A 25,491-nucleotide genomic window follows, 5' to 3' on the forward strand; every position below is an offset into this window, starting at 1 on the left:
GGGTTTCTACTGCCTCCCTGGACAAACTGTGAAAACGTCAAGATCTTGCCCCTGAGATATTCAGTTCCTTTCCCCTCATTAAAACTAGAAGATTAACAGCTTTAATTACAATTATTTTCTTTGCATTAGGATATGTTGTTTCATGGGAACAATACCCGGTGTCCTAGGAGTGTCCTTCCCCTCCTATGATATGGTTTCTACGACTTCTTCACATAGGTCTCACGTATTCAACTTTATTTTATCATTCTCCAGCTCACTATAATTAAAAATAATTCCCTGTAGTAAAAACTTAATATAAAAATGTACATTTCAAATGTGAGATGAAATTGAAAAGGCAGCATCCCCTCAGTGTGCTCAAGGCAGAGCGGGATGAAGCGAGACGATACATGTGCCAATGCTCGACCACGTGTGCTACGACCGCAGTGACATGGTGCCACGGGTGCCAGTGCTATGGCACAGGGCTGGTGGGTGTTGGGAGTGGAATGGGACCATGGCCAGCAGCCTGCTCTCACCAGCAACAGCTCATTAGTCATTAATATGCAAACAGCAGCAGAGCCTGGAGATGCTTCACACATTGGCGTGCTGCATTCCCAGCCATATAAAGGGTGCTGCAACCCAGGCTGGGTGGCACATCCTACCAAAGGAAACCCATTAGCTTGGCTCTGGCCAGACACAATCATCACCCAACTATCAGCAAAGCATCACCATAACGATTTCTCCTGCCTGTGCACAGGACACTAGGTGAGCGTGGGCAGGTTTGCTTTCCTAAGCAAGAAGAAACTAACACCAATCAGTTTCTGGAAATCCTGTTTCCATTTCTGAGCCTTTCCTTCTTGCTCTCATTCCAGAGAAGGGTCTGCAAGTTCTTTGCAGGAAAGTACTTGCTGTAGACATTAAGAAATGTCTACAGCACCAGGAAGGACACAGGGTTGCTGTTGCTGGAAGGTGTCCAGAGAAGGGCAGCAAGGCTGGTGAGGGGCCTGGAGCACAGCCCTGTGAGGAGAGGCTGAGGGAGCTGGGGGGGTGCAGCCTGCAGAAGAGGAGGCTCAGGGCAGAGCTCACTGCTGTCTGCAGCTGCCTTGAGGGAGGCTGTAGCCAGGTGGGGTTGGGCTCTTCTGCCAGGCAAGCAGCAACAGAGCAAGGGGACACAGTCTGAAGTTGTGTCAGGGCAGGTTCAGGCTGGATGTTAGGAGGAAGTTGTTGGCAGAGAGAGTGATTGGCACTGGAATGGGCTGCCCAGGGAGGTGGTGGAGTGGCCGTCCCTAGAAGTGTTGAAGCCAAGCCTGGCTGGGGCACTTAGTGCCATGGTCTGGTTAATTGGCTAGGGCTGGGTGCTAGGTTGGACTGGGTGAGCTTGGAGGTCTCTGCCAACCTGCTTGATTCTATGATTCTGTGAAGACATTGGGGTTGCACTCCATGAACTATGGAGGTCCCTTCCAAGCCCTAACACCTTGCGATCCTGGAGCATCACTTGACTCCAGGAGCTGAGGGCTGCTGAGGAGAAATCCAGTGATGCTGTGTAAAGAGAGAGGGCAGCATGACCAGCTTCAGGTACAGAGCATAAATAAACGAGCTGCTAAGCAGCTCTAGCCTGTGACAGAGGAGGGAGTCGGCCGGCAGCCGTGCTGCCTTGGGAGGCACGGGCTGGGGAGCAGCCGGCAGGGCTGCTTGGCACGGAGCTGTGCACAGCGCTGCCCTGCAGTGGGGCCAGGACAGCGGAAAGTAAATGGGGAGAAGAAGAACATTTCCTGGTGTCAGATTTAGCTGGAAAGGAGCCTGTCTTGAATTGACTTCACATGGTACAGAGCAGCAATGGCTCAAAAACAGACTGAAAAATTTGTTTTCCTGCAGGCCAGTGCTTGCTGCGGCCAAGACAGACACATTTTTATCCGCAAGGGCTGTTTTTACGTGGTGCTCTTGGCACAGTGGCTGCTCCCCTCAAAGGGGGCTTTGATCCCTGATCCCTGGTTCCATCTCCTTCCATTTGCAAACTGGATCCACCACCCCAGAACTGCCCTCTTCTCCCTGTGGATGCAAACAGGCACACAAGTGGAACCTGAAGCACACAGAGCTCAACACGCCAAGTGGAGCACTTGGCTCCCAGGCCCCTCTCACTTGGGAAGCAGAAGCAAGCTTCCAAAGGCCAGGTCTGCTTACATACAGTTCAAAACGAGCCAACTGACCTGTGAGGTCTTTGGGACAAGGCAGTCTCTTGCTGTATGCTGTGGTTAGCAAAGCACATCCTCTGCCATCACTGGAGCCTCCTGCAGCCCTTTCATCATAGTAACGGCACCAACAATAAGTTAAACCATGCTGAAAACACCACTGCTGTGCAAGAGGCTCTGGAAAGAGCTGTGAGCATGCCCTCATCTTTCTGAACTAAGCCGAGGTCTCCCTGCTGCAAAAAACCAGCAACAGCTCCGAACTGGGGAAGCATAAGCAGAGAGGAAAAGCCAGGGGAGAAGGAACAGGAGCAGCCTGAAGCCACGGCAAAGCATGTCCTGCAAATGGCTCCAAGCAAAGCAGCTGGCTGAGCTGGGATGCTCCAGTAAACGGCCTGCATGTGTTGAGGTCTGGGGTGGCACAGGCAGGACTGAGATGGAGGGAGCTGTAGATCCCTGCCTGCAGGAAAAGCTCCTGGCCGCAGTGATCTTTCTTTCCAGCCACAGCTGCTAGCTCAGCTGGGTGGTCACGCAGAATCTGGGGTAGCAAACACTGTCCAAGACAAGCCTGCCTAGGCTGGACATCAGAGATATTCTGAGAAGGGGCAGCACGAGAATCCAACCCCCTCCTGGCAGCAGCAGAGTTTAGAACCGTGGCAGAAATGTTATAGCTCCCCCTGGACAAAGGAGGAACTCAGTAAACAGGCTGTATCAAACCCACCCCCTCCCCTGGCGCTGCTTATCTCTGTTTCTCACTTGTTTCTTCTGGGATGGAAATAAATGGGCTGTGTCGAGGAGCAGCTCCATCTCCAGACAATGAGAAGAGCAGGAATACCACAGCCCGTGCTGGGCCACGCAATGCCTCTTCTGCACTCCCTAATAAAGGATTTGCATTGATTTGTGCACACATTAACATGCAAGACTTGGGATCCCTCAAAAAGCAATTGTCTGCTCAGCTTGGATGGGGTGTGTAAGTGCCAAGGGGCAATTCCCTTCCTGCCTGGCTTAAGATGTACACGACAGTCTGATTTTTCTCCAGCATTGTGCCATCATTCTGATGGCAATGAGGCTTTTGGGTCACTTGCCAGTCAGTAAATCACAGAACTCCTCAGAAACGGGAGGGAATGAGGAACTGGGGCAGCTCATCTGACCCCTGAGTCTCTTAACAAGGGCGTCTTAATATCCCTGCCTGTTACGTCCTCCCTTCATTTGAGAGCTAATGAGGCATCTTCCCAGCCTCAGTGAGCTCCAGTTACACAGACCCATTTTTCCAGACCCCACAAGCAGGGCAAACATTTATCTAAACTAGAAGATTATCCTAGCCCTTCTCTGCCTTAGGGGGAGCCCAGCAGCTCTTCTCCAGCGTGGGCACTGCTCTCCCATTCCACGAATGGGAAAGGCGGCAACCAGCCGTGGCTTCCCCGTTGACTTGCTGGACATCAGCTTCATCAGGGGAGCCCCAAGCTGTTGTGCTCAAAAACAGTTGGAGCTCTTCCTGCTTCTCTAACACTGCATTTTGAACCAAACACTCCCAGTAGCCTCAGCCAACCACTTCTCAGAACCCTGGGTCCTATGGAGCTCAATGACAAAGTGGCACCTCTATAGACAAGAGATATCTACGACTTCATGGCTCTCTCAGCCACTTCAGATGGAAAAACACTCACCACAGAAATGAACTGCAAAGGCTGTGCTACCTAGGCTGAAAAGGAAACTTAGAGAAAGCTTTTATCTGCCCATATGGGGTGTAGGAGACTAAAGGAGGTGAATCGGACACAAGCACGGACAGCAGCAGTAATGCAAAGTCTGAGCATGAGGTGCCTGTGGTGGCCTGTAAGGACAGCCAAAGAAGGGCAATGCTTTCTTGACCCAAAATGCTGTATGAACAACTGGTTTAAGATCAGCAACAGACCAGGCATTAATGCCAGGAAACCAATGAGGGGAGAAGTAATCCAGCAACCAAACTACTCCTGTAGATGCAGCTCCCCCCAGTCGCAGTGGCAATAGAGGAGCATGTGCAGCTGCACAGCTTGAGAAAGTCTGCAGTGGGAGGAAACAGAGAGGGGAAAAACTCACAGGTCAGAGTCTTCTCCTTATTCCTCATCTATCTTCTCAACTCACTTGATTTTCTGGAGACAAATTTTCAGTGTTGCTTTAGTTTTAATCCCTTCTGACCTCCACAGTGCCAAAAGCAGCAAATGTGAAGGTATCCAGGGTGGCATTGAAGCTTTTTATTACAAGCCACATTTCCACTCCTGGAAAAATTCTCCTTTGTGGCTGATGTTGTCCATGCTCAGTCTGAGGCTAGATTTTATTTTTAAGGCTCTGTAAAAATCTTTTGCCATTGCAAAAGTTATTCTTGCTTAACGAAGAAAAAGAACTTAAAGAACCCCAAAAAAACTATTCTCAGTATCGCTGGTTGCAGCCAACCATGAGCAAAAGCAGTCTCTGAGGATTTTCCAGTTGGTCTGCCTTCAGAGTCAATCAGGACCACCAATGTCTGAGAAGCAGGTGGAACATTTGCCTGTGGATCCCCACCTCCCTGTCCTCAAACCACTGCTTCCCTGTGGCACAGCTTGGGGCAGCCTCCAGGCTGCTTTCATTTTGCTGTCTGTGGTCTCAGGGAGCGTGTGGCATGGCAGACAGCAACTGTCTGTGCACAAGGCTCTGCTCCTCCCAGAGGAGACAAAGAAATTAGGACAAAATACCACACAGTGGACCAAAACCCAAACTCCTCGTCTGGGCTGCCATGGTTACTCTCTTAGGTAAACAAATAACCAGAACCACATCCCAAAACTCAAGTCAGCCCTCTCAGCAGCACCTCTCTCAGCTATACACCAGGATGAATTCAAGTATGATCATCTTTTCCAACCTGTGGCTAAATCACAGTGGGGAAGCTGGGGTGCATTACAGGTCATGCTTGGGAGCTCAGGTGCATCTCAATGCTCTGCAGCGAACACAGGTCCCCACTCAAGCTCTGGTTTCTCCTCAGGAGCCATGTAAGAGCCCCAGGGGGCTTAAACACTCTCCTGACCTGAACCACTCTGCCAGGCTGCTCCTGTGAGCTGCAACCTCTGACAGGAACCATAGAAATTCTGATGCATAAAGATGAGATGTTTAAATTAAGGTATGTTAATTACTTGTCAGGTTTCAGAAGGACTCTGGAGCTATCAGGATATTTTGCAGAAGATGCAACCATTTTGCCTTTTCTTTCATAACAGAGGTTAGACTGGAGGTCAGACTGTGCCCAGAGGTGCTATACCTCTGTCAGATGAAGATCAGGCAAAGGGAAAAGAGAGAGAGGGGAAAACTAAGCCACCATGAGCCCCAGCCTGTTGCCCAGTCATGCTACCAGGAGAAAAGACGTCCAACAGGCTGCTCTGTCTCATCCAAGAGGATGGAGGCAGCCTGCCAACTCACAGGCTTACCACTCATCCCAACATATTCATGTCAGGGTTGGGATTTTTTTCTCCTTCGAGGTCCATCTCTCAGCATAGAGACACAATAACAACCACGTTTTTCACCCTGGTCACGGAGAAGAAATGCAAACCGCTAGTTTCCAGTCTGAGAACAACAGCAACAACAACCCTGAAGCTGGTGGGCAAACAATGCTGACTTCATGACTTTGGGAGGCAGGGAAAGCCACAGGATGGACAGACACAGAAGCTGTGGACACCCAAGAGGGGTTGTGTCCCCCTGTGACAGAACAACCCCAAGGCCCTGAGGTGGCAGGGATGGAGCAGAGGAGCAAGAGCAGCAGCAGGATCCTTGCCAACAGTGCTACCCACCTGAGAGCTAACACATCCCCGTGCTGCAAAGCCCCTGTCCTACACCATAGGTTATCTTGTCAGATTTTAATTACACCATTCAGTGGTTTTTCAGCCTAAAAAGACATGGAACTGTATCACAGGAGGTTTCTTTCTCTGCTTAACTGAAGGAAGAAATTTGCCTCCAAGCCTGGAATTCTAGCAAAATTCAGGCTTGCTCTCCAGACACAAAATCATCTCTCCACAAAGAAGCTTGGCTCCATCCAGCATGTGGGTCCTCACTGTCTTCTCAAGTTTGCAAAATCCTTGTCTCTTCACTTGCAAAATTTATCTTCCTGCCCATCTTTTCCCCCCACCCTGTTCCAGGCTTGTAGCTCATCTCTCCAGCACCGGTCACAGACAGACAGACTAAGCCAATCGGTTCCCGGTGATCTGCCCCGGGGCTGTAAATGCTATTTTAAGGGACTTCATCAGTTTGCATTTGCAGCATGACAAGCAGAAATCAGGGGAAGCAGTAAACACACTGCAATCCCAGCATCTCCCAGGCTGTACGTCCCTCAAGGAAGAAAAAAAAAACAGCTCACAGGCAAAATCCTCAGAAGCAAGATGAACTAGGCTGGAAATTGCAATAATTTCCAAAGTTAAGGCTTAGATGACATCCCCTGAGAGAGGCAATACCGACCAGCTTGTGAAAGCAATCACTGCCAACCTGATCTCTGGATGTGCTGGCTAAGCCCGAGCCAGCCTGAAACAGCAAGTGCACAAGGCTGGGTCATTTTGTTAAGCTGAATCTGGCTGGGAGAAATCAGGCTACAAGGGAAGATTAGAGCACGAAGTAAAATATAATCTGGTTATCTGCAGATCGTTTTACTTTCTAAATCTTTATGGTGGGCTCAAGCTGGCACCTGATAAATACAGGGCAGCGATGCGAGACGGTGGAAGTGCTCTCACAGTAGGTGAAATAAATGCTGAATAAAAAGAAGTCAGACAAGTTACATGGTAAGAGAGCTAAAACTGTAAGGATGACACCACCTCTGGTGCTGATAATTATTTTGGCATTACTCTGTCCAGTGCTAATCCTCAACAGCTCGAAAAGATTTAATCAGTGTTTAAGCACTGCCAAGGAATCACGACTACAAAACAAAGGGTAACTGGATTAAAACCTTTCCACGGTCACAGGTCATGTCTGTGTCACATCTGCTTAAAATGCTCCTTCAAGGAATAAGAGAGAAAGGAAATTTCACTTGAAAACACGACCTGAAAAACACAACCCTGAAAAACACAACCCCCAGGTTGCAGTTCTAGGTTGGTTTATAGTTAGGCATTCGGGCATGAAAAAGGAGGGCGTAAAAAGATTACTACTTTACAACTCTCTATCCTCAGGAAGGCAAAACAACCACAATAAACATCTGAACAGTAATGTCCTCATCCACAATACCAGCCCGCATGCAGTCTGCTTAGAAAACACCCTGAGAATACGGGCTTCCAGAGGCTGCAGTTGCCAAAGCAATAAAATTAACACCGAGAGACGAAGATATTTTAATGCTTATTCCTATCTCGAGCCAGCTGAGCCCTCCCAAATGGTTTTTAAACTGAAAACCCTACTCGGATGGCACAAGCACGTCTCCCTGACCTCCTGCAGCTGCAGAAATGCAATTTAAGAACTAACCTTTTACGTCCATAAACAAGGAGCACAGCAAAGGCTGGGAGAAAAGCACAGTCCTCTCACAGATGGCCACCAGCACACTGAGCAAAGTTAGCACGCAGCTACGTGTAGCCACAGATGCTGCTTATTCTTCCTCTTCCTCCTCCTCCTCTCTGCTACTTTCTATCCCTCCTAAAAAGCCATGACAACTTCGAAGTCGCTGCCAAAAGGCAGTTTCTTACCTGTTCCCACCAACGGCAACAGCGCAGGAGGAAACAATCCAGCGGGTTGTTGAGCTGTCCTAGTTGCGCCAGCTGGGCTTCTGCTAGGAGCAGCCCAAGCACCGCAGTGCCATAAAGCATCCCGTGTTCTCCCGGCGCAGCCGCTGCCCCGGCACGCTGCCGCTGCCCCGGCACGCTGCCGCCACACGGGCTTTTGTCGGAGCCGTTCAGAGCGGGCGGGCAGCGGCCGCGGCCAGCCTGCCGAGCACAGCCGCCGGGGCAAAACGTGCCGCTCCTGCCCCGCGGCTCCGGCGGCCCCTTCAGTCGCCTTGCTCTGCAATCCAGCTCCGGAGGGTGTCCCCCCTCTCTGCTCCCAACAGAAATTAATCCAGCGGCTCCCCGCCTCCAGCCTGCCTTTTACTAAATGACCCTTCGAAGCGGCAAGAGGATGTCCAATCTGCTCTCTGAGCACAAGGCATTAACGAGGAGAGATGCAGCCCGTGGAGAATAACTGCCGGCGCGGGAGCGACGCGGGGCTCTGCTGTTGCATTGCTCTCCTCTCCTGCATGCTAATAAGCAATGATGTCAGCAAGCCAAAGTCACCGCATCCGGACCGTACCCCGCGGCCCGGCCGCCCTCCCGTTTATTTACATGGAAATCAGTCTGCTCGCTGAAATCAATAAATCCTGCAGGCTGCTTAGGGGAAGGGAGGGGGGGAAGAATCCTCACCGGCTCTCATGTGCGCATTTCAAAGACTTGGCTCAGTACCAGCAACCCAAATTGAATGGTGTGAAGACACTAATTATCCTTCCCCAACTATCATCTTATTTGAAGCTGACCGAATCTCAACTTGCTGTCAAACTTAAGGCACCACTTCTTAGGTGCGCAGGCTATTAAAGCAACGATCCGCTGGCTCTGAGCAACGTATCATTTTTCTCCTGGCTTTCACTGCCCTCTTAATTATTTTCTGCAGTCATTTGCTGCGATTCCCCACTGGTTTTTCGAAGCAGCGTGTTTGTGCACCGACAGGGCTAGATATTCTGGGAAAGAGAAGTTATGAGCATGGCATTTTGGTTACCGCGCGTTTTAATGCGCTCTTTCTTCACGCGGACCCGAGAGATGCGCAATTTGCACCTTTCGTGCGTATCTCATGTGAGATCTGCGAGCCCCAGGCACAGGCCACCACAACGGGATGCTGAAACCTCCTTCCCTCGTGTCCTCCCCCTCTCAGAAAAGAAAATGAAGAGAAGCAGATACACTGCCAAATCTCTTCTGTGGCTCTTCAAGCCTGTTGCTTAGGAATTAGATGGTCGCAAATGAATCTCCAATTCAAGGAGAAGGTACTTTTTAGCTTTGGCAAAGAGCGAGTGAAGTTCTAAAGCATTCTTCCTGTGGGCTCAGAAAAACACAGAAAGCAAACAAAACTTGCCCAAGATGCAGTGCTTTTGTAGGATGCTCCTTTTGGGGCCTGGCTCTGCAGTTCAGAGCCCTTGATTTTGGCAACATCGGCTATGTTTACAGAAGACAGAAGGATGCAGAAACTACAGCTGCAAGTCTTCCCACAGTCTCTAATGCCCTAAATTATTATTATTAAGGCACATAAATTAGGTTTTATTATATGGAATTAAAACTCAGAATCTCAAGGGTGAGATCTTTAGCTGGGACAAACCAGCCCAGCACCCCTGCCTGGAGCCTCCCCAGCTTAGCCCAGCCAAGCGGGATGGACTGACAACGTGCAGAGACCTCATCTGGCTCAAATCGTTTCAGACAAAAGAAAATATTTAAGGCTGTTCATTAAATATTTCAGCATTTACTGTTCCTAATTTTTAATTATTATTATTACTTTCTTCCCCTATGTTTTTTTGGTACTCTAAAGAAAGTTCAAGAGTTAAGCACTGGCCCTGCTGGTGCATCCAGCTGTGTCAGACCTTCCTTTTAAGGGAGGAAAGTGCAGTATCATCTCCACTTCTGCTGGGGTTAGCCACAGTGCCAAGGAGGGTGTCCTCTAATTCCTTTACTTACACAGAGGAACAAAACTTCTTGGGAAAGAAAAAAAAATCTCCCTTGACCCTTCAGCTTCCTAAACTGGCTCATTTTGCCCCTTCCAACTTGCACTGGCACTTCAAGTAGGCTGTTGGTTTGCCTCTGCATGGTTAACATCTCACAGTCCCAAGATTATCTATTTTCCCTCTTAAATTCAGAACGTGTTAATTACAATAGAAAGGAAAAGAGATAAAACTGAACTGGGAAAAAAAAATAACAACTAAAAGAAGCTTGCCTATAAAATGGTAATGTTGAGCAGAAATGCTGTAGAGCAGAAATTATCCATGTTTACTGTAATGATCTTCCCTGGAAATGCACTGCTGAAAGTACCTAGCAGTGACTAGGGGCTACAACCAGCACAGAGAATCCACACAGCTCCACAAGGCAGGGTCTGGAGGTACTAATTTTCACCAAGCATGATTAAAATTGCCTGGCTTTATCTGCATTAACTTTTAAGGAGCAAAGGCCCTTTAGATAGACTCTTTGGAGCAAAGTGTCTATTAGTGCTCAGTGCCACTTGAACAGGACTGCCAGCCAGCCCCATACTCCGAGGATAGCTTAGTAGGGCACAAGCCCCACTGTTCAACACACTTCTTGTACAAAGTGCTCTTGTGCAACTCCATCTACAGCAGCTTTGATCACCTGGCAGTGGCCTGATGTGATCCCACCACAGTGTGGATGGTGGTGTTGTGTCCACTCAACCAAGCATCCCACAGCAAAGGTGAATCACAGAAACATCCATGTTGGCAGAGCCCCTCAGGATCATCAAGTCCAACCTATAGCCCTATTCTACAAGATTAACAGAATCACAGAATCAATCAGGTTGGAACAGACCTCCAAGATCACCCAGTACAACCTAGTACCCAGCCCTAGCCAGTCAACTAGACCATGGCACTAAGTGCCTCAGCCAGGCTTTTCTTGAACACCTCCAGGGATGGCAACTCCACCACCTCCCTGGGCAGCCCATTCCAATGCCAATCACTCTCTCTGCCAGGAACTTCCTCCTAACATTCAGCCAGCACTTCCCCTGGCACAGCTTGAGACTGTGTCCCCTTGTTCTATTGCCATATCCCTAAGCACCACATCCAAACGACCCTTAAATGTATCCAGGGTGGGTGACTCAACCACCTCCTTGGGCAGCTCATTCCAGTGCCTGACGACTCTCTCTGTGAAAAACTTTTTCCTAATGTTCTACTCTGCTGTCTTGGCCAACTGGATCATCATAGAGTCATAGGATGCTTTAGGTTGGATGGGACCTCAAGGAACATCCAGTTCCAACCCTCGGCCATAGGCAGGGACACCTCTTTCTAGAACAAGTTGCTCAAGGCCTCATCCAACCTGGCTCTGAACACCTCCAGGGGGGGGATTACACCAGAAATGGCAGACTTTTAAGTCTCTCCACAAAGATACAGTGGGAGTGAGAATCATGAGCTGATGTAAGAGATCAGTAGGAGCAGCACTCATAACATCTTGGCGGCACATCTAGCTACGAGCGGAAGAGCTCTCTGTCTCCAAACAGCATGTATAATCGTCATCGCTCCTGGCAGACTTCTTGTTCCAATACTTGCAAACCTAAATACCCACAAAACCAGGCTCTTCTGAGACAAGAAATCAGATTAGAAGCTGCCACGTTTGGAGACAACTGTCTGAGGAAAGTGGAAATGAGCCTTCCTGCTTTGAAAGCTGCCGGTTCGTTGGCAATTGCTCCGTATCACCGTTACCCACTGCAAGGCTTGTGAAAAGGTCATGTGTTAGAATAACTCCAGAAGGCACATGAGATTTCTTGACAGATTCCACACATTATGCAGGTGAAATGGGTGTTTCATTAAGCAGCAAGAAGAACACTGAGCTGGTGGAGCACATTATCAAAGGTCACGTGAAGGACTTGCATCATTATGAGGACGGATGCTGACAATTGGCAGTAATGAAGCAAACGACCAGAAGTAAAACCTCAGCTACTGAAATAAAGATCAAGAGCAGGAAGCTCCCACTTAGGTGCAGAGGTGCAAGATGGACAACTCTGCTTGTAAAATTAGCCTCATCTTCCTGCCTTTTACTGCTGGTTTTAAAGGCAAAGACCCAAGCCCAGTCCACTTTAAACTTCCTGCCATTTGCACAGACCCATCCCATGGCTAATGGAACAAATGGCTGCCAGAGCTCACGTTTCCCAGTGCTGTGTTCCACCACCTTGATATATCGATTGGCTGTCAATCAATAGTGCTCCATGTGACGTTGTTGACTCCCTCAGCGACAATGAGCTACAGCCCAGCATGACAGCAGACTGGCATCCTCAAGGTCACTGGGCTACTAAGCTGATGAATGCCAGCTCAAGTTGCCTTTCTGAATTATTTAGTGGGCAGCCTCTGGTGCAGTATGCCAGGGCAAAGCACAGTGCTGATACCTTGAGATGCCATAGAGGCTCCAGCCTCCTCTGCCCCAAAATGCTACCCCAAGGGATGAAGGCTATACCCTGTGCCACGCAGGGTAGTCTACAACTACCTGAGGGGAGGTTGTGGCCAGGGGGAGGTTGCTCTCTTCTCTCAGGTGGCCAGCACCAGAACATGAGGACACAGCCTCAAGCTACACCAGGGGAAATTTAGGCTGGAGGTGAGGAGAAAGTTCTTCCCTGAGAGAGTCATTGGACACTGGAATGGGCTGCCCGGGGAGGTGGTGGAGTCGCCGTCCCTGGAGCTGTTCAAGGCAGGATTGGACGTGGCACTTGGTGCCATGGTCTAGCCTTGAGCTCTGTAGTAAAGGACTTGATGATCTCAGAGGTCTCTTCCAACCTTGGTGATACTGTGATACAAATCACCATTCTGCCCAGGATTCATGGGATGGCAGGTCCCCCCCCGTTGCCAAGCCCATCCTAGCTCATGTTGCCAGACTCAACCCCAGATTACTTTCCCACTGCTCTTTCTGCCCGCAGAAATGCAGAATTGGACACTCACGGTGGATTTGTTTTCCCTCTGTTCCCACGCTCATCCCTGTAATTTGCACAGAAATCTCTGCTCACCAAGCCAGGGCTCCCATCCCAGTACAAAGATGGACTGTGCCCAGTGTGGTCTCTGAGCTGGGGGACAGCCAGAACCCGAGCATGGCCACGGGGCAGTGATAGGCAGCAAAGTAGTAGGCTGGAGAAGGAGCAGCTTTGCAAACACCAGAGGGGAAAGGCACAGTGATTGCAAAAAGCTGTTAGCAGCGAGCAGGGAGGGGAAAGGGTCCTGTGTGCCAGAGTCCATCCCACTGCTCCTGACCAAATGCCTGGCTCTTAAGGAGGCAAACAGGGCCATGCCCAAGGTATGCAAAAAGTTCCTTATATTTTGGGAGTCAGGTAGTCCCAGTCAAGACTTTAAGTGAGGTTTTGATCCCATTTTTTTCTTATGTCTTTCTTTATTCATTTGTTTTAAGCAAGGCAGCAGACCCACCCTGTACCTCTCAAAGCCAGAAGCAAGGTTGTCTTATCTCAAAGGAAAATAGAATGGAGGGAGGGACAGAGAGACCAACATCAGACACTGATCATTAATCCCCTGAGCTTGGCCTTCTTCACTTTTCCTGGAGGCTGCCATTTGTACCCTCACACAGCTGCTGTCACACTGCACAGACCTGCTCCTCCTGCTGTCACCGCTGCTGCGTTCCGCTCATTTGGGGCACAGCCATGAGCAGAATCCATGCTGCAGCTCTGCAAGGAGGAATTAAGTTTTTAAACACTGCTGAGCCCAGCAGCAGCTGACACAGAAGGGCAGGTACAGTCCACAGACACCATGGCTGATTGGAGAGGCAGATTTTTGTTTGTCCTACCATTTTGGCCAGCGAGACAGGCCTGACCTTCACCAGCATCCTCTGCTGCGCCGGCTGTGGCTGTGAGCGCATCCTGTGCCGTCCATGTCCTCTGGCAGTACCCAAGCACACAAATGCAGGGATGATGCCATGGGAGGTCCTGGCATGCTGCCGAGCATTGCTGGCCTGCACCCTGTCCCCCTCATGGCAAGTTACCCCAAAAAAGACCTCCACCAAACAGCCCCATCTTGCTGAGCAGCACCACACCCCCTGGTGCAACAGGCAGAGTACACCACCAACAGCCATCAGTCAATCGATGGAGCTCTTTTTTTCCCCTTAAATCACCTTAATGCAAGAAGCTTTAGAAAGCTTAAGATAGAATCAACCAGGTTGGAAGAGACCTCCAAGCTCAGCCAGTCCAACCTAGCACCCAGCCCTAGCCAATCAACCAGACCATGGCACTAAGTGCCTCATCCAGACTTTGCCTGAACACCTCCAGGGATGGTGACTCCACCACCTCACTACCTCCCTGGGCAGCCCATTCCAATGCCAATCACTCTCTCTGGCAACAACTTCCTTCTAACATCCAGCCTAGACTTCCCCTGGCACAACTTGAGACTAATACAGCTTCTCATAGCCTCTGGCTTTAACCTGACCCTACAATGCTTTTTCACTCCAATATATAGAAATGAAGTTTGTAACTGAACGTGAGCAACAGCCTGGGTGCTCACACCTTTCTCTTCCCTTTGCCAGCCCCACAGTCTTCTCATCTGAAGACTTTTTGGTCATGTCCCTGAGTGATGTCTGTGACTGCCTCATTAAAGCACTGCACTGTGATTTAAGCTAACTCAACTCAACGCAGTTCTTTCTTTTTTAACGACGTATTTTTCTCGGGGCCTTTCCACAAACAATAAAGCATTCACTGAAAGCATGCAACAAAGGAAATGCACACATCTTCAGCTCAGCTAGTGGTATGTTTTCCAAAGATCTAAATCTTTGATCAGCAACAAAGCCATTTTCCATGTACAGAGAACAGAGGATGCATTTCTGGCATAACCGAGGAACCCCGCACGTCTGCATTAACATGCGCCTTGGCAGCCGCTCAGGACTCCCTCACTGCTGCCCGATGCTGTCAGAGCTGCTGTCATGTTTGATGACTTCTGTTTTATATTTTGGTTTCAGACCTGTCTAACAGAGAGTTTCGGGTCAGTGGCTGTGCCCTGAGGACTCCTTGCTCTCGCTCGCTGAGCTCCTCTCTGCAGCAGGCACGCAACAACCAGTTGTCACCCCACCAAAAGCTGTGCATCCCCCAGGAACGGGGCATAGATCACAGAATGTCAGGGGCTGGAAGGGACCTCCAAAGCTCATCCAGCCCAACCCCCCTGCAGAGCAGGAGCACCTAGAGCAGATCACACAGGAATGCATCCAGGTGGGTTTTGAATTTCTCCAGTGGGGGAGACTCCACAACTCCCCTGGGCAGCCTGTTCCACGATGCTCAACCATCTCTGTGATCAGAGGCGAGTCTGCAGCCAGCCCAGGATCCTGGCTAAGTGAGAGAAGCCTGGGTTTTACATCCCTAAATCAGACTGTGCACACTTACTCTGACTGCCAGCAGGGCTGGACAGGGCCTGTAAGAAAGATGGAAGAGTCACTTCAGCAGGGCCTGTTGTGACAGGATGAGGGGTGATGGTTTTAAACCTAAAGTGGGGAGATTTAGACTACATGTAAGGAAATTTAACTTTTTTTTACCAACATGAGGGTGGTAAGACACTGGCACAGATTGCCCAGTGGTAGATTCCTGGAAGCATTCAAGGTCTGGTTGGATGCAGCTATGAGCAATCTGATCTATTTGAAGAGGTCCATGCTTATCACAGGAGGACTGGACTAGATGAGCTTTAAAGGTCCCTTCCAATGCACAACATTCTGTGATTTTATGACTTCAGTTCTTTCCACACCCTACTCGGGCACTGCACAAGTGCCTGCTCTGAGCTAGGCACCTCAGGCAGGTCCCTGAGCTGCACAAACTGCTGTCCAATCTCCTGAGAAAGCACCAGTGGTTTAAGAGGGCCATGCTTCTGCTCTCATCCAGGAAAGACATGGCTGCCTGCCCTTTGCCAGCTGGGAGAAGAGACCTCTTTGCAATGGCATCCTGGGCTGGCTCAGGAGCAGTGTGGCCAGCAGGACCAGGGAGGTTCTTCCGCCTCTGTGCTCAGCACTGCTCAGGCCACCCCTTGAGTGCTGTGTCCAGTTCTGGGCTCCTCCATTCAAGAGAGATGTTGAGGTGCTGGAAGGTGTCCAGAGAAGGGCAGCAAGGCTGGGGAGGGTCCTGGAGCACAGCCCTGTGAGGAGAGGCTGAGGGAGCTGGGGGTGTGCAGCCTGCAGCAGAGGAGGCTCAGGACAGACCTCATTGCTGTCTACAACTACCTGAAGGGAGGTTGTAGCCAGGTGGGGTTGGGCTCTTCTCTCAGGCACCCAGCAACAGAAGAAGGGGACACAGTCTCAAGTTGTGCTGGGGCAGGTCTAGGCTGGCTGTTAGGAGGAAGTTCCTGGCAGAGAGAGTGATTGGCATTGGAATGGGCTGCCCAGGGAGGTGGTGGAGTTGCCGTCCCTGAAGATGTTGAAGCCAAGCCTGGCTGGGGCACTTAGTGCCATGGTCTGGTTGATTGGCCAGGGCTGGGTGCTAGGTTGGACTGGCTGAGCTTGGAGCTCTCTTCCAACCTGGTTGATTCTATTCTGTGCTTCCACACTCTGTTAAATACATAAGGAAATGGTAAATCCAGTGCAGTTTTAGGCCCACTTGATGCTCCCCTAACACATGGGGGGAATGGTGCATGTTCAGTCATGAGCAGAAAGAGGTTTCCATGATGGCTTTGAGTCTTAACATTCCCACTGTATTCACAAACACAGGGAGGTCAGCTGTGGTCAGAAGCACACCTGGCCTCTGACTGCTCAGAGAAGCAGTGGGAAGAAAGGTGGCAAAGTAAATTCTTATTTCATCCCTGAGATCATGAAGCAGACCTGGATGATTTAAAACCAGCTAGTGCACGTAGCTGGACTGGCACGTGTTTCACTCCACCCCACACTCCACCCACCACAAGACATCTACAATCCAAAAACTCCCTCCAGAGAGATGATGGAAGGGGAGGGAAAAGAGAGAATCATAGAATCATAGAATCAACCAGGTTGGAAGAGACCTCCAAGATCATCCAGTCCAACCTAGCACCCAGCCCTGTCCAATCAACCAGACCATGGCACTAAGTGCCTCATCCAGGCTTTTCTTGAAGACCCCCAGGGACAGTGCCTCCACCACCTCCCTGGGCAGCCCATTCCAATGGGAAATCACTCTCTCTGTGAAGAACTTCTTCCTAATATCCAGCCTATACCTACCCTGGCACAACTTCTTCCTAATATCCAGCCTATACCCCACCTGGCTACAATGCCCTTTCAGGTAGTTGTAGACAGTAATAAGATCACCCCTGAGAGATTTGGCTCTGCTGCCCAGATATAAATTGAGAGCAGGGTTATGGGATTCAATAACAACATGATTTCTAGGGTCCACCTCTTGGTCCTCTCTGGTCCTCCTGGAGAACTCCCCTAAGGGAACCTGGGCCAAAACACCACACAACCCCATCCTCTTAGGCTCCCAGCCCAGTGCCCTGCCAAGAGTGCACAGAGTGGGTCAATGCACACACACTGCTATGGCAGTAGCCATAGCTATGGCACAGAGTGGGTCAATGCACACACACTGCTATGGCAGTAGCCATAGCTATGGCACAGAGTGGGTCAATGCACACACATTGCTATGGCAGTAGCCATAGCTATGGCACAGAGTGGGTCAATGCACACACATTGCTACGGTAATTGCCATAGCTATGGCACAGAGTGGGTCAATGCACACACACTGCTATGGTAATTGCCATAGCTATGGCACAGAGTGGGTCAATGCACACACACTGCTATGGCAGTAGCCATAGCTATGGCACAGAGTGGGTCAATGCACACACACTGCTATGGTAACTGCCATAGCTATGGCACAGAGTGGGTCAATGCACACACATTGCTATGGTAATTGCCATAGCTACGGCACAGAGTGGGTCAATGCACACACATTGCTATGGTAATTGCCATAGCTACGGCACAGAGTGGGTCAATGCACACACATTGCTATGGCAATGGCCTCAGCTATGGCACAGAGTGGGTCAATGCACACACATTGCTATGGCAATGGCCTCAGCTATGGCACAGAGTGGGTCAATGCACACACATTGATATGGCAGTAGCCATAGCTATGGCACAGAGTGGGTCAATGCACACACACTGCTATGGCAATGGCCTCAACTATGGCACAGAGTGGGTCAATGCACACACATTGTTATGGCCATAGCCATAGCTATGTCAAGGTTTCAGCTCAGCTGTCCCACTGGCTGAAGTTGGATGGAGCTCCACTGTCCCCAAGACAGCTTGGCAGTGCACACAAATGCCGAGAGATTTTGCTGTTTGCCCCTTTGTTTTAATTAGTAATAACAATTTGTTATCATGGCTTGACATTTGCTCATACTTAGGAATAAATTGCTTCCTTGAATGATACGCTGAGATTACAACAGGCTTTCTGTGTTTGTGTTGGTTTTAGTAGCTCATAACAAACCATGAAATTCATTACTCTTGCCACAAGCACCCATGAGATGTGCCAACCAGGGTTTGATTTATACACAGCTCGACTCATGGAAATTAAAAGGTTTTAATGCTGCCTGCAAGAAGTCAAGGGTTTGAGATTTCACATAACTGAGTTACAAAAAGAACCAAACAACCCCAGACAGAAGCTACTCTGCATTGTTTTATCTGCCTAAGGAGCCTGAGCATTAATATCAGGGTAAAAATTCACTAAATATTAATTAAGTGTGTAATTTGAACAGCCTTTTAGTGCTAAGCCTCCTGGCCTGCAAATTACTTCTTCTTTTTTTTAAAGCTATATAAAGAAAGATAGTTAACAGCAAAATTTAATGTAATTTGACTGGATCTTAAAAGTCTTTTTTCCAACCAAAATGACTCTGATTCTAACTCAGCAAACCACTCACAGCGAATGAAATCACTGTGCCTCACCAGCCTTAATGGGAAAGGGCTGTCAGTCATACCCCGGTCCCCCTTCTCCCTGCCACAGTCAAGCCTCGTACATCAAACCCAATATACAAATCTCCAGCCCCATCAAGATCATTAGAGCCTCTCTCAGCCCGTCAGGGAAAGGTCAGCACACGTCACCGGCTGCCTGCTCCGAGCGCAGCATCAATCACAGCCCTCATCAGCGGCGGCGAGAGCGCAGCTGGCAACCCGCAGCCCTTCCTCGCACAACCTGTCATCCTCTGAGCCTGCCTGCTTCAGCGCGGTGCGTGCCCCTGCCTTTAGCCTTCCCTGGGCTGCAAGGAAAGCCTCTCCTACGAGGAGAGGCTGAGGGAGCTGGGATTGGTTAGCCTGGAGAAGAGGAGGCTCAGGGCAGACCTTATTGCTGTCTACAACTACCTGAGGGGTGGTTGTGGCCAGGAGGAGGTTGCTCTCTTCTCTCAGGTGGCCAGCACCAGAACAAGAGGACACAGCCTCAGGCTGCACCAGGGGAGATTTAGGCTGGAGGTGAGGAGAAAGTTCTTCCCTGAGAGAGTCATTGGACACTGGAATGGGCTGCCCGGGGAGGTGGTGGAGTCGCCGTCCCTGGAGCTGTTCAAGGCAGGACTGGACGTGGCACTTTGGTGCCATGGTCTGGCCTTGAGCTCTGTGGTAAAGGGTTGGACTTGATGATCTGTGAGGTCTCTTCCAACCTTGGTGATACTGTGATACGCAGCCATAGAGACAGGGGAGATCAGAACTCGTGGAGAGGGTTTAAGACTTGACCAGGACAGAGGTGACCAGAAGTGACCATCTCCCTGTCAGAGGTGTGATCCCAGACTCCAGTGCTGGCTCCCTTCCTCACAAGACACCCAGGAGAGCACTTCAGTAGAATCATAGAATCAGTCAGGGTTGGAAGGGACCAGAAGCATCATCTAGTGCCAACCCCCCTGTCCCGTGCAGGCAGGGTCCCCAGAGCATCCTTTCTCACTACACATGCTCCAGCTCCATGCACCCAGTGGCAGCTTCCAGTGAAGGTGCAAAGCGCCCTTCAAAGAGATGCTGCTTGGTCCTGTCATAGCCACATTCAGGCATAGCTCACAGATGTCTCCAGCCAGGGGACTTCAGGGGTGTCCTGCACTCATGGAGATGTTGGCTGCTGCTGCCCTCCATCAGCTTCAGGTGTGGTGCTTCCAGCTTGTGTGTACCCATGAGAACAAGAGGACACAGTCTCAAGTTGTGCCAGGGGAGCTCTAGGCTGGATGATAAGAGGAAGTTCTTCCCAGAGAGAGTGATTGGAATGGGCTGCCCAGGAGGGTAGTGGAATTGTTGTCCCTGAAGGTGTTCAAGCAAAGCCTGGCTGGGGCACTTAGTGCCGTGGTCTAGTTGATTGGACAGGGCTGGACTGGATGATCTTAGTTGGATAGGTTGCACTGAATGGATAGGTTGGACTGGATGGTCTTGGAGGTCTCTTCTAACCTGGTTGATTCTATGAGTCATCCTGCCCAGAGCTTGAGCACCAGAAGTGATGGAGGAACCAAACCACTCACAATTAATGGGGGACACACCAGCACTATCAATGCCATTGCTTGATGAACATGCTGAAAAACACAGGCCATTTCTTCCCTTTTCCCCCCTACATTGCTGTGCTGCATGCAGCATTATCTTCAAAGGAGACATGTTTCGTGGCACTTGGTGCCATGGTCTAGCCTTGAGCTCTGTGGTGAAGGGTTGGACTTGATGATCTGTGAGGTCTCTTCCAACCCTGATGATACTGTGATACTGTTTGCTAAACATGAGTCAACTAAATACATCATCCTTTTATAAGTGATTGTTGTTGCTAGAGATTTACTGAGTCCCATTGTTTTGTGGCTCAGAAAGCATTTTGCTGGCTGCTCTGGAGCAGGTTGCTCTTCAAAGCAAGTGCCCTGTGACAGTGAGTAACCCCTCCTCACTGAAATAAAACCCAGGTGGGCATCCAAAAGAGCAGTGCTTGCTGCCTGCTGAGCGTTTCTTTTGCAGCTTCCCCTTGTCACAAAATAACAGCAAGTTGGGCATCAGCTCAGGTGCTGCCAGAGGTGGTACTGGAGGCAGCATTTGGCCAGACTCCCACATAGGGATATTTCTGGGAAACAGTGGATGTTTGTGTTAGAGCTGGGAACCTTCCTGCAGCATGCTTGGACTGGAGGGGATTGCTCTGACCAGTATGTAGACTGATAGAATCATAGAATCAACCAGGTTGGAAGAGATCTCCAAGTTCATCCAGCCCAACCTAGCACCCAGCCCTGGCCAAGCAACCAGACCATGGCACTAAGTGCCCCAGCCAGGCTTGGCTTCAACACCTCCAGGCATGGCAACTCCACCACCTCCCTGGGCAGCCCATTCCAATGTCAAGCACTCTGCCAACAACTTCCTCCTAACATCCAGCCTAGACCTGCCCTGGCACAACTTCACACTGTGTCCCCTCGTTCTGTTGCTGCTTGCCTGGCAGCAGAGCCCAACCCCACCTGGCTACAGCCTCCCTTCAGGTAGTTGCAGACCTGATGGTGTTGACACAGGGCAAAAAACTAAATGGAGAGGGGAAAGGCAACAAAGCAAGTGCTGGATGTCATCCTCTTCCCTTCATCCCAAAGAGGCTGGAATGCTACAGAACACAGCGGCTCAGCTGGCTGAAAACCTTGGAAATGTGATGTTACAGAACTAGGGCAACACCTCACATTTCTGTGGCCTTATTTCAGAGCAAACAGCTCAGCCCTGAAAATTCCTTCCCTGTGCAAACCTCAATTATTCCCTTGTACCTGTGTGGGGAAGCGGAGGGGGAGCACAGTCAGGCTCCCTGTGGCACTGAGCACTTCAAACACGTATCTCAAAGAGATGAGCAACCGTGGATGGCCAAACAGGCAGATGGGGGAAGGAGAAGGGAAGCTCATGCTACCGAGGAGACCATTATAATTAGTGTAATAAGCAGCAATCACAGCTCAACAGCTGCCTTCCCCTCCCTGAGCGGCTGCTGGAAACACCAGCACCAACTGCGGCCGAGGAGGATTCTGATGCTTGCTGTACTCTGAACAGCATTGCTTTGGAAAGAGGTTTGACTGCATCAAAGGTTTCATTCCTCCTAATCACATAGGAGAGCACTTTAGTAGCATCCTAGAATCAGTCAGGGTTGGAAGGGACCACAAGCATCATCCAGTGCCACCCTCCCTGCCATGCCCAGGGACACCCTACCCTAAAGCAGGCTGCCCACAGCCTCAGCCAGCCTGGCCTTAAACGCCTCCAGCCATGGGGCCTCAACCACCTCCCTGGGCAACACATTCCAGCATCTCACCACTCTCATGATGAAGAACATCCTTCTCACATCCAGCCTGAGTCTCCCCACCTCCAGCTTTGCTCCATTCCCTAGACCCTCCCCATCTCTTTTGTAGGTCCCTTTAAATCCTGGAAGGCCACAAGAAGGTCGCCTTGGAGCCTCCTCTTCTCCAGACTGAACAGCCCCAACTCTGGGGGCTATCCTCACAGCAGAGGTGCTCCAGAACTGGATGCAGTACTCCAGATGGAGTCTCACCAGAGTGGAGTAGAGGGGGAGAATCCCCTCCCTGGCCCTGATAGCCACACTTCTCCTGCTGCAGCCCAGGCTCTGCTTGGCTCTCTGGGCTGCAAGTGCACACTGCTGGCTGCTGTTGAGCTTCTCATCCAGCAGCACCCCCAAGTCCCTCTCCTCAGGGCTTCTCTCCAGCCACTCACTGCCCAGCCTGGATTTATGCTTGGCATTGCCTCGACCCAGCTACAGAACCTTGCACTTGGTCTTGTTGAACCTCATGAGGTTGGCTTGTGCCCACCTCTGCAGCCTGTCCAGGTCCCAGGACACAGCCTGGTGTCATCAGCAAACTTGCTGGAGGTTCACTTTTCTGCTTTCCTTTCTACCTTCACCTGAGAAAGCAGCACCCTGTGCTTACAGAAGGGTCATGGCACTGGGTTTAGATTTTGCACGTGGCTTTGGAGAAAAACCTGTCCCCAGTACTTTGAGACAGATCTGCTGTACTCAACTTCATAAAGTCACTAAAGCCTCAGAAACAAACGTGGCAAAATGTGACAGAAATAGTTTACTGTGGTGCACATCCACCCTCCTCTGATGGGCACATGTCCAACACCCTTCTCTGAAGCACTGCTAACATAAACTCAGATGAAACAGACTTGTCCCTGTCCATGCCAGGTCTGCAGAAAGCTGGTAGTACACATGCAGCAAGGAAAAAAACTGCTCTGCAGCTCACCAAAATACAAAGCAGCTCTGGTTTACAAGAGGAGACTTCTTAACAGCATAGTATTTTAAAGCTCTGGGAAACAGATACAGTGCTGAAACTGGAGCACAGTTGGTTTTTATATCAATGCTTAGTTGGTTTGGTAACATTTAAATGGTAGAGGAATTACCAGGGTCAAATCTCATTTGACACTAGTTGGAGATCAAAATATCACAGTATCACAGTATCATCAAGGTTGGAAGAGACCTCACAGATCATCAAGTCCAACCCTTTACCACAGAGCCCAAGGCCAGACCACGGCACCAAGTGCCACGTCCAGTCCTGCCTTGAACAGCTCCAGGGACGGCGACTCCACCACCTCCCCGGGCAGCCCATTCCAGTGTCCAATGACTCTCTCAGGGAAGAACTTTCTCCTCACCTGCAGCCTAAATCTCCCCTGGTGCAGCCTGAGGCTGTGTCCTCTTGTTCTGGTGCTGGCCACCTGAGAGAAGAGAGCAACCTCCTCCTGGCCACAACCACCCCTCAGGTAGTTGTAGACAGCAATAAGGTCTCCCCTGAGCCTCCTCTTCTCCAGGCTAACCAATCCCAGCTCCCTCAGCCTCTCCTCGTAGGGCTGTGCTCAAGGCCTCTCCCCAGCCTCGTCGCCCTTCTCTGGACACGCTCAAGCATCTCAATGTCCCTCCTAAACTGGGGGGCCCAGAACTGAACACAGCACTCAAGGTGTGGTCTAACCAATGCAGAGTACAGGGGCAGAATGACCTCCCTGCTCCTGCTGGCCACACCATTCCTGATGCAGGCCAGGATGCCACTGGCTCTCTTGGCCACCTGGGCACACTGCTGGCTCATGTTCAGGCGGGTATCAATCAGCACCCCCAGATCCCTCTCTGTCTGGCTGCTCTCCAGCCACTCCGACCCCAGCCTGTATCTCTGCATGGGGTTGTTGTGGCCAAAGTGCAGCACCCTGCACTTGGAGCTATTGAACCCCATCCCATTGGACTCTGCCCATCTGTCCAGGCTTGCCACAGCTCACCAGTTTGACCCATGTCACCTGAAGAGGAGCCTGGCACAGGGCACGTCACCACTCAGAAGGGATTGCTCTGCTTGTTTGCTTTCTGCCAGTCCTTGGTCTAACAGAGGTGGCCAAGGGAAGCAGCTGGATTCTCAGGATAAGTGAGGTGGTGGAGTTGCCATCCCTGGAGGTGTTCAAGAAAGCCTGGATGAGGCACTTAGTGCCATGGTCTAGTTGATTGGACAGGGCTGGCTGCTAGGTTGGACTGGATGATCTTGGAGGTCTCTTCCAACCTGGTTGATTCTATGATTCTATTTTAGCAGTGGTTCAGAATTCAGCTCCCACTGATTTTTAGTGGGTGTTAGACACTGAGAAAGTGTCTGCTGTGAAAATATTTGGAGGTGTGAACTTTGAACTCCTCATGCAAAAGACTGCTTCCTACACACTTAATTAAATCACAGAGACAACAAATAACAACAAGCTTGGACAGCAGGAAACGATTAAATGGAGGAAATTTAACCCCTCAGTGGAAGGAGTGCAAATCAGCCTGTGCTGGAGAGCTCAGGAGTAACCACAAACAGGTCCTGATGAGCTGGAACCAAGGTGTCAATGAACACTGCACAGAAGGGTTAAAAACTGACATGCAGAGCCAGGACAGATACCTTTCATTTCCCAGTGCAAAGAAACACATTTGTACTTCTCTGACAAGCAGCACTGCAAAACAAACAGAGGCTCAAGGAGCTGTTTGTTGCGACTGATCCTCCCCAGCAACCTGGCTAGGACCCAGTTCACCATGTGGACCAGCCTTGATAGCTCCCATGCAGCTCCCTTCCCCATCAGCATGCATTAACTGCTGGTGATGCAGACGAAAGATAAGCGGCCAGTTAATCAAAGCCGCCTAAGTGGGGTGCTACGAGGCATGGCTTTATGTGATGTGCCAAAACATGCCACACCAGAGGCTGTGGCGTGGTGCTGTGTGCCTGGCAAGAGACACCTGCCTCTCACCCACGGCGGGGAGAAGGTATCAGAGAGCAGAAGGCATGGGCATGGTCAGGCACTTTCACTTGCAGCTCTCCTGCAAGGTGCCAGTGAAAATTAACGGGGCTTTCAAGTGCCTAGATGGATTGCAGTAAGTCTATTAGCTAATTAGTCAAGATTAGCATTTATTCTATCCAGCAGGCACTCGGGTGAAGGAGGTAGTCTTCTTAGACCTCTCTACGTCCTTTTCACCCTCTTTAAGAAGTGGGACAAAACTCTCTCCCACCAGCAGTAACAGCAAGACAAAACTTTCTCTCTCTAAGGGACGTGCCCACAGGTGTAGCCTAAGCTGGACACACTGCTTCCTGTGGCTAAGGGCATTGCATGGGGCCAGCACTACAGACCTTTGGACCCAAAGGCCAGATTGGGCAGACTTGTGCAGCCAGAACAACCTCTGGCATACGCTCACGAAGCTCCTAGCCAAGCTGGCAGGTCATGGCTTGGACAGATTCACTCTGTGCTGGATCAAGAACTGGCTG

General features: G+C 50.3%; 1 protein-coding gene across 3 annotated transcripts in view; it reads right to left on the reverse strand.

Annotated features, from left to right (window-relative positions):
- PRICKLE2 (prickle planar cell polarity protein 2) overlaps positions 1-25,491 on the reverse strand; it is a 151,312-nt gene that overhangs the window by 44,715 nt on the left and 81,106 nt on the right. The window contains exon 1 of one of the 3 annotated variants that reach the window (XM_064157011.1): positions 7,814-7,927. The exons of the other annotated variants lie outside the window; for them this stretch is intronic. The gene's annotated coding sequence lies outside the window, so the exon portion shown is untranslated. Of the gene's footprint in view, positions 1-7,813; positions 7,928-25,491 lie in introns of those variants that run through there. 3 annotated transcript variants of the gene reach the window in all.

Source organism: Pogoniulus pusillus, chromosome 16 (genome assembly GCF_015220805.1).
Source record: "Pogoniulus pusillus isolate bPogPus1 chromosome 16, bPogPus1.pri, whole genome shotgun sequence".
Taxonomy (NCBI): domain Eukaryota; kingdom Metazoa; phylum Chordata; class Aves; order Piciformes; family Lybiidae; genus Pogoniulus; species Pogoniulus pusillus.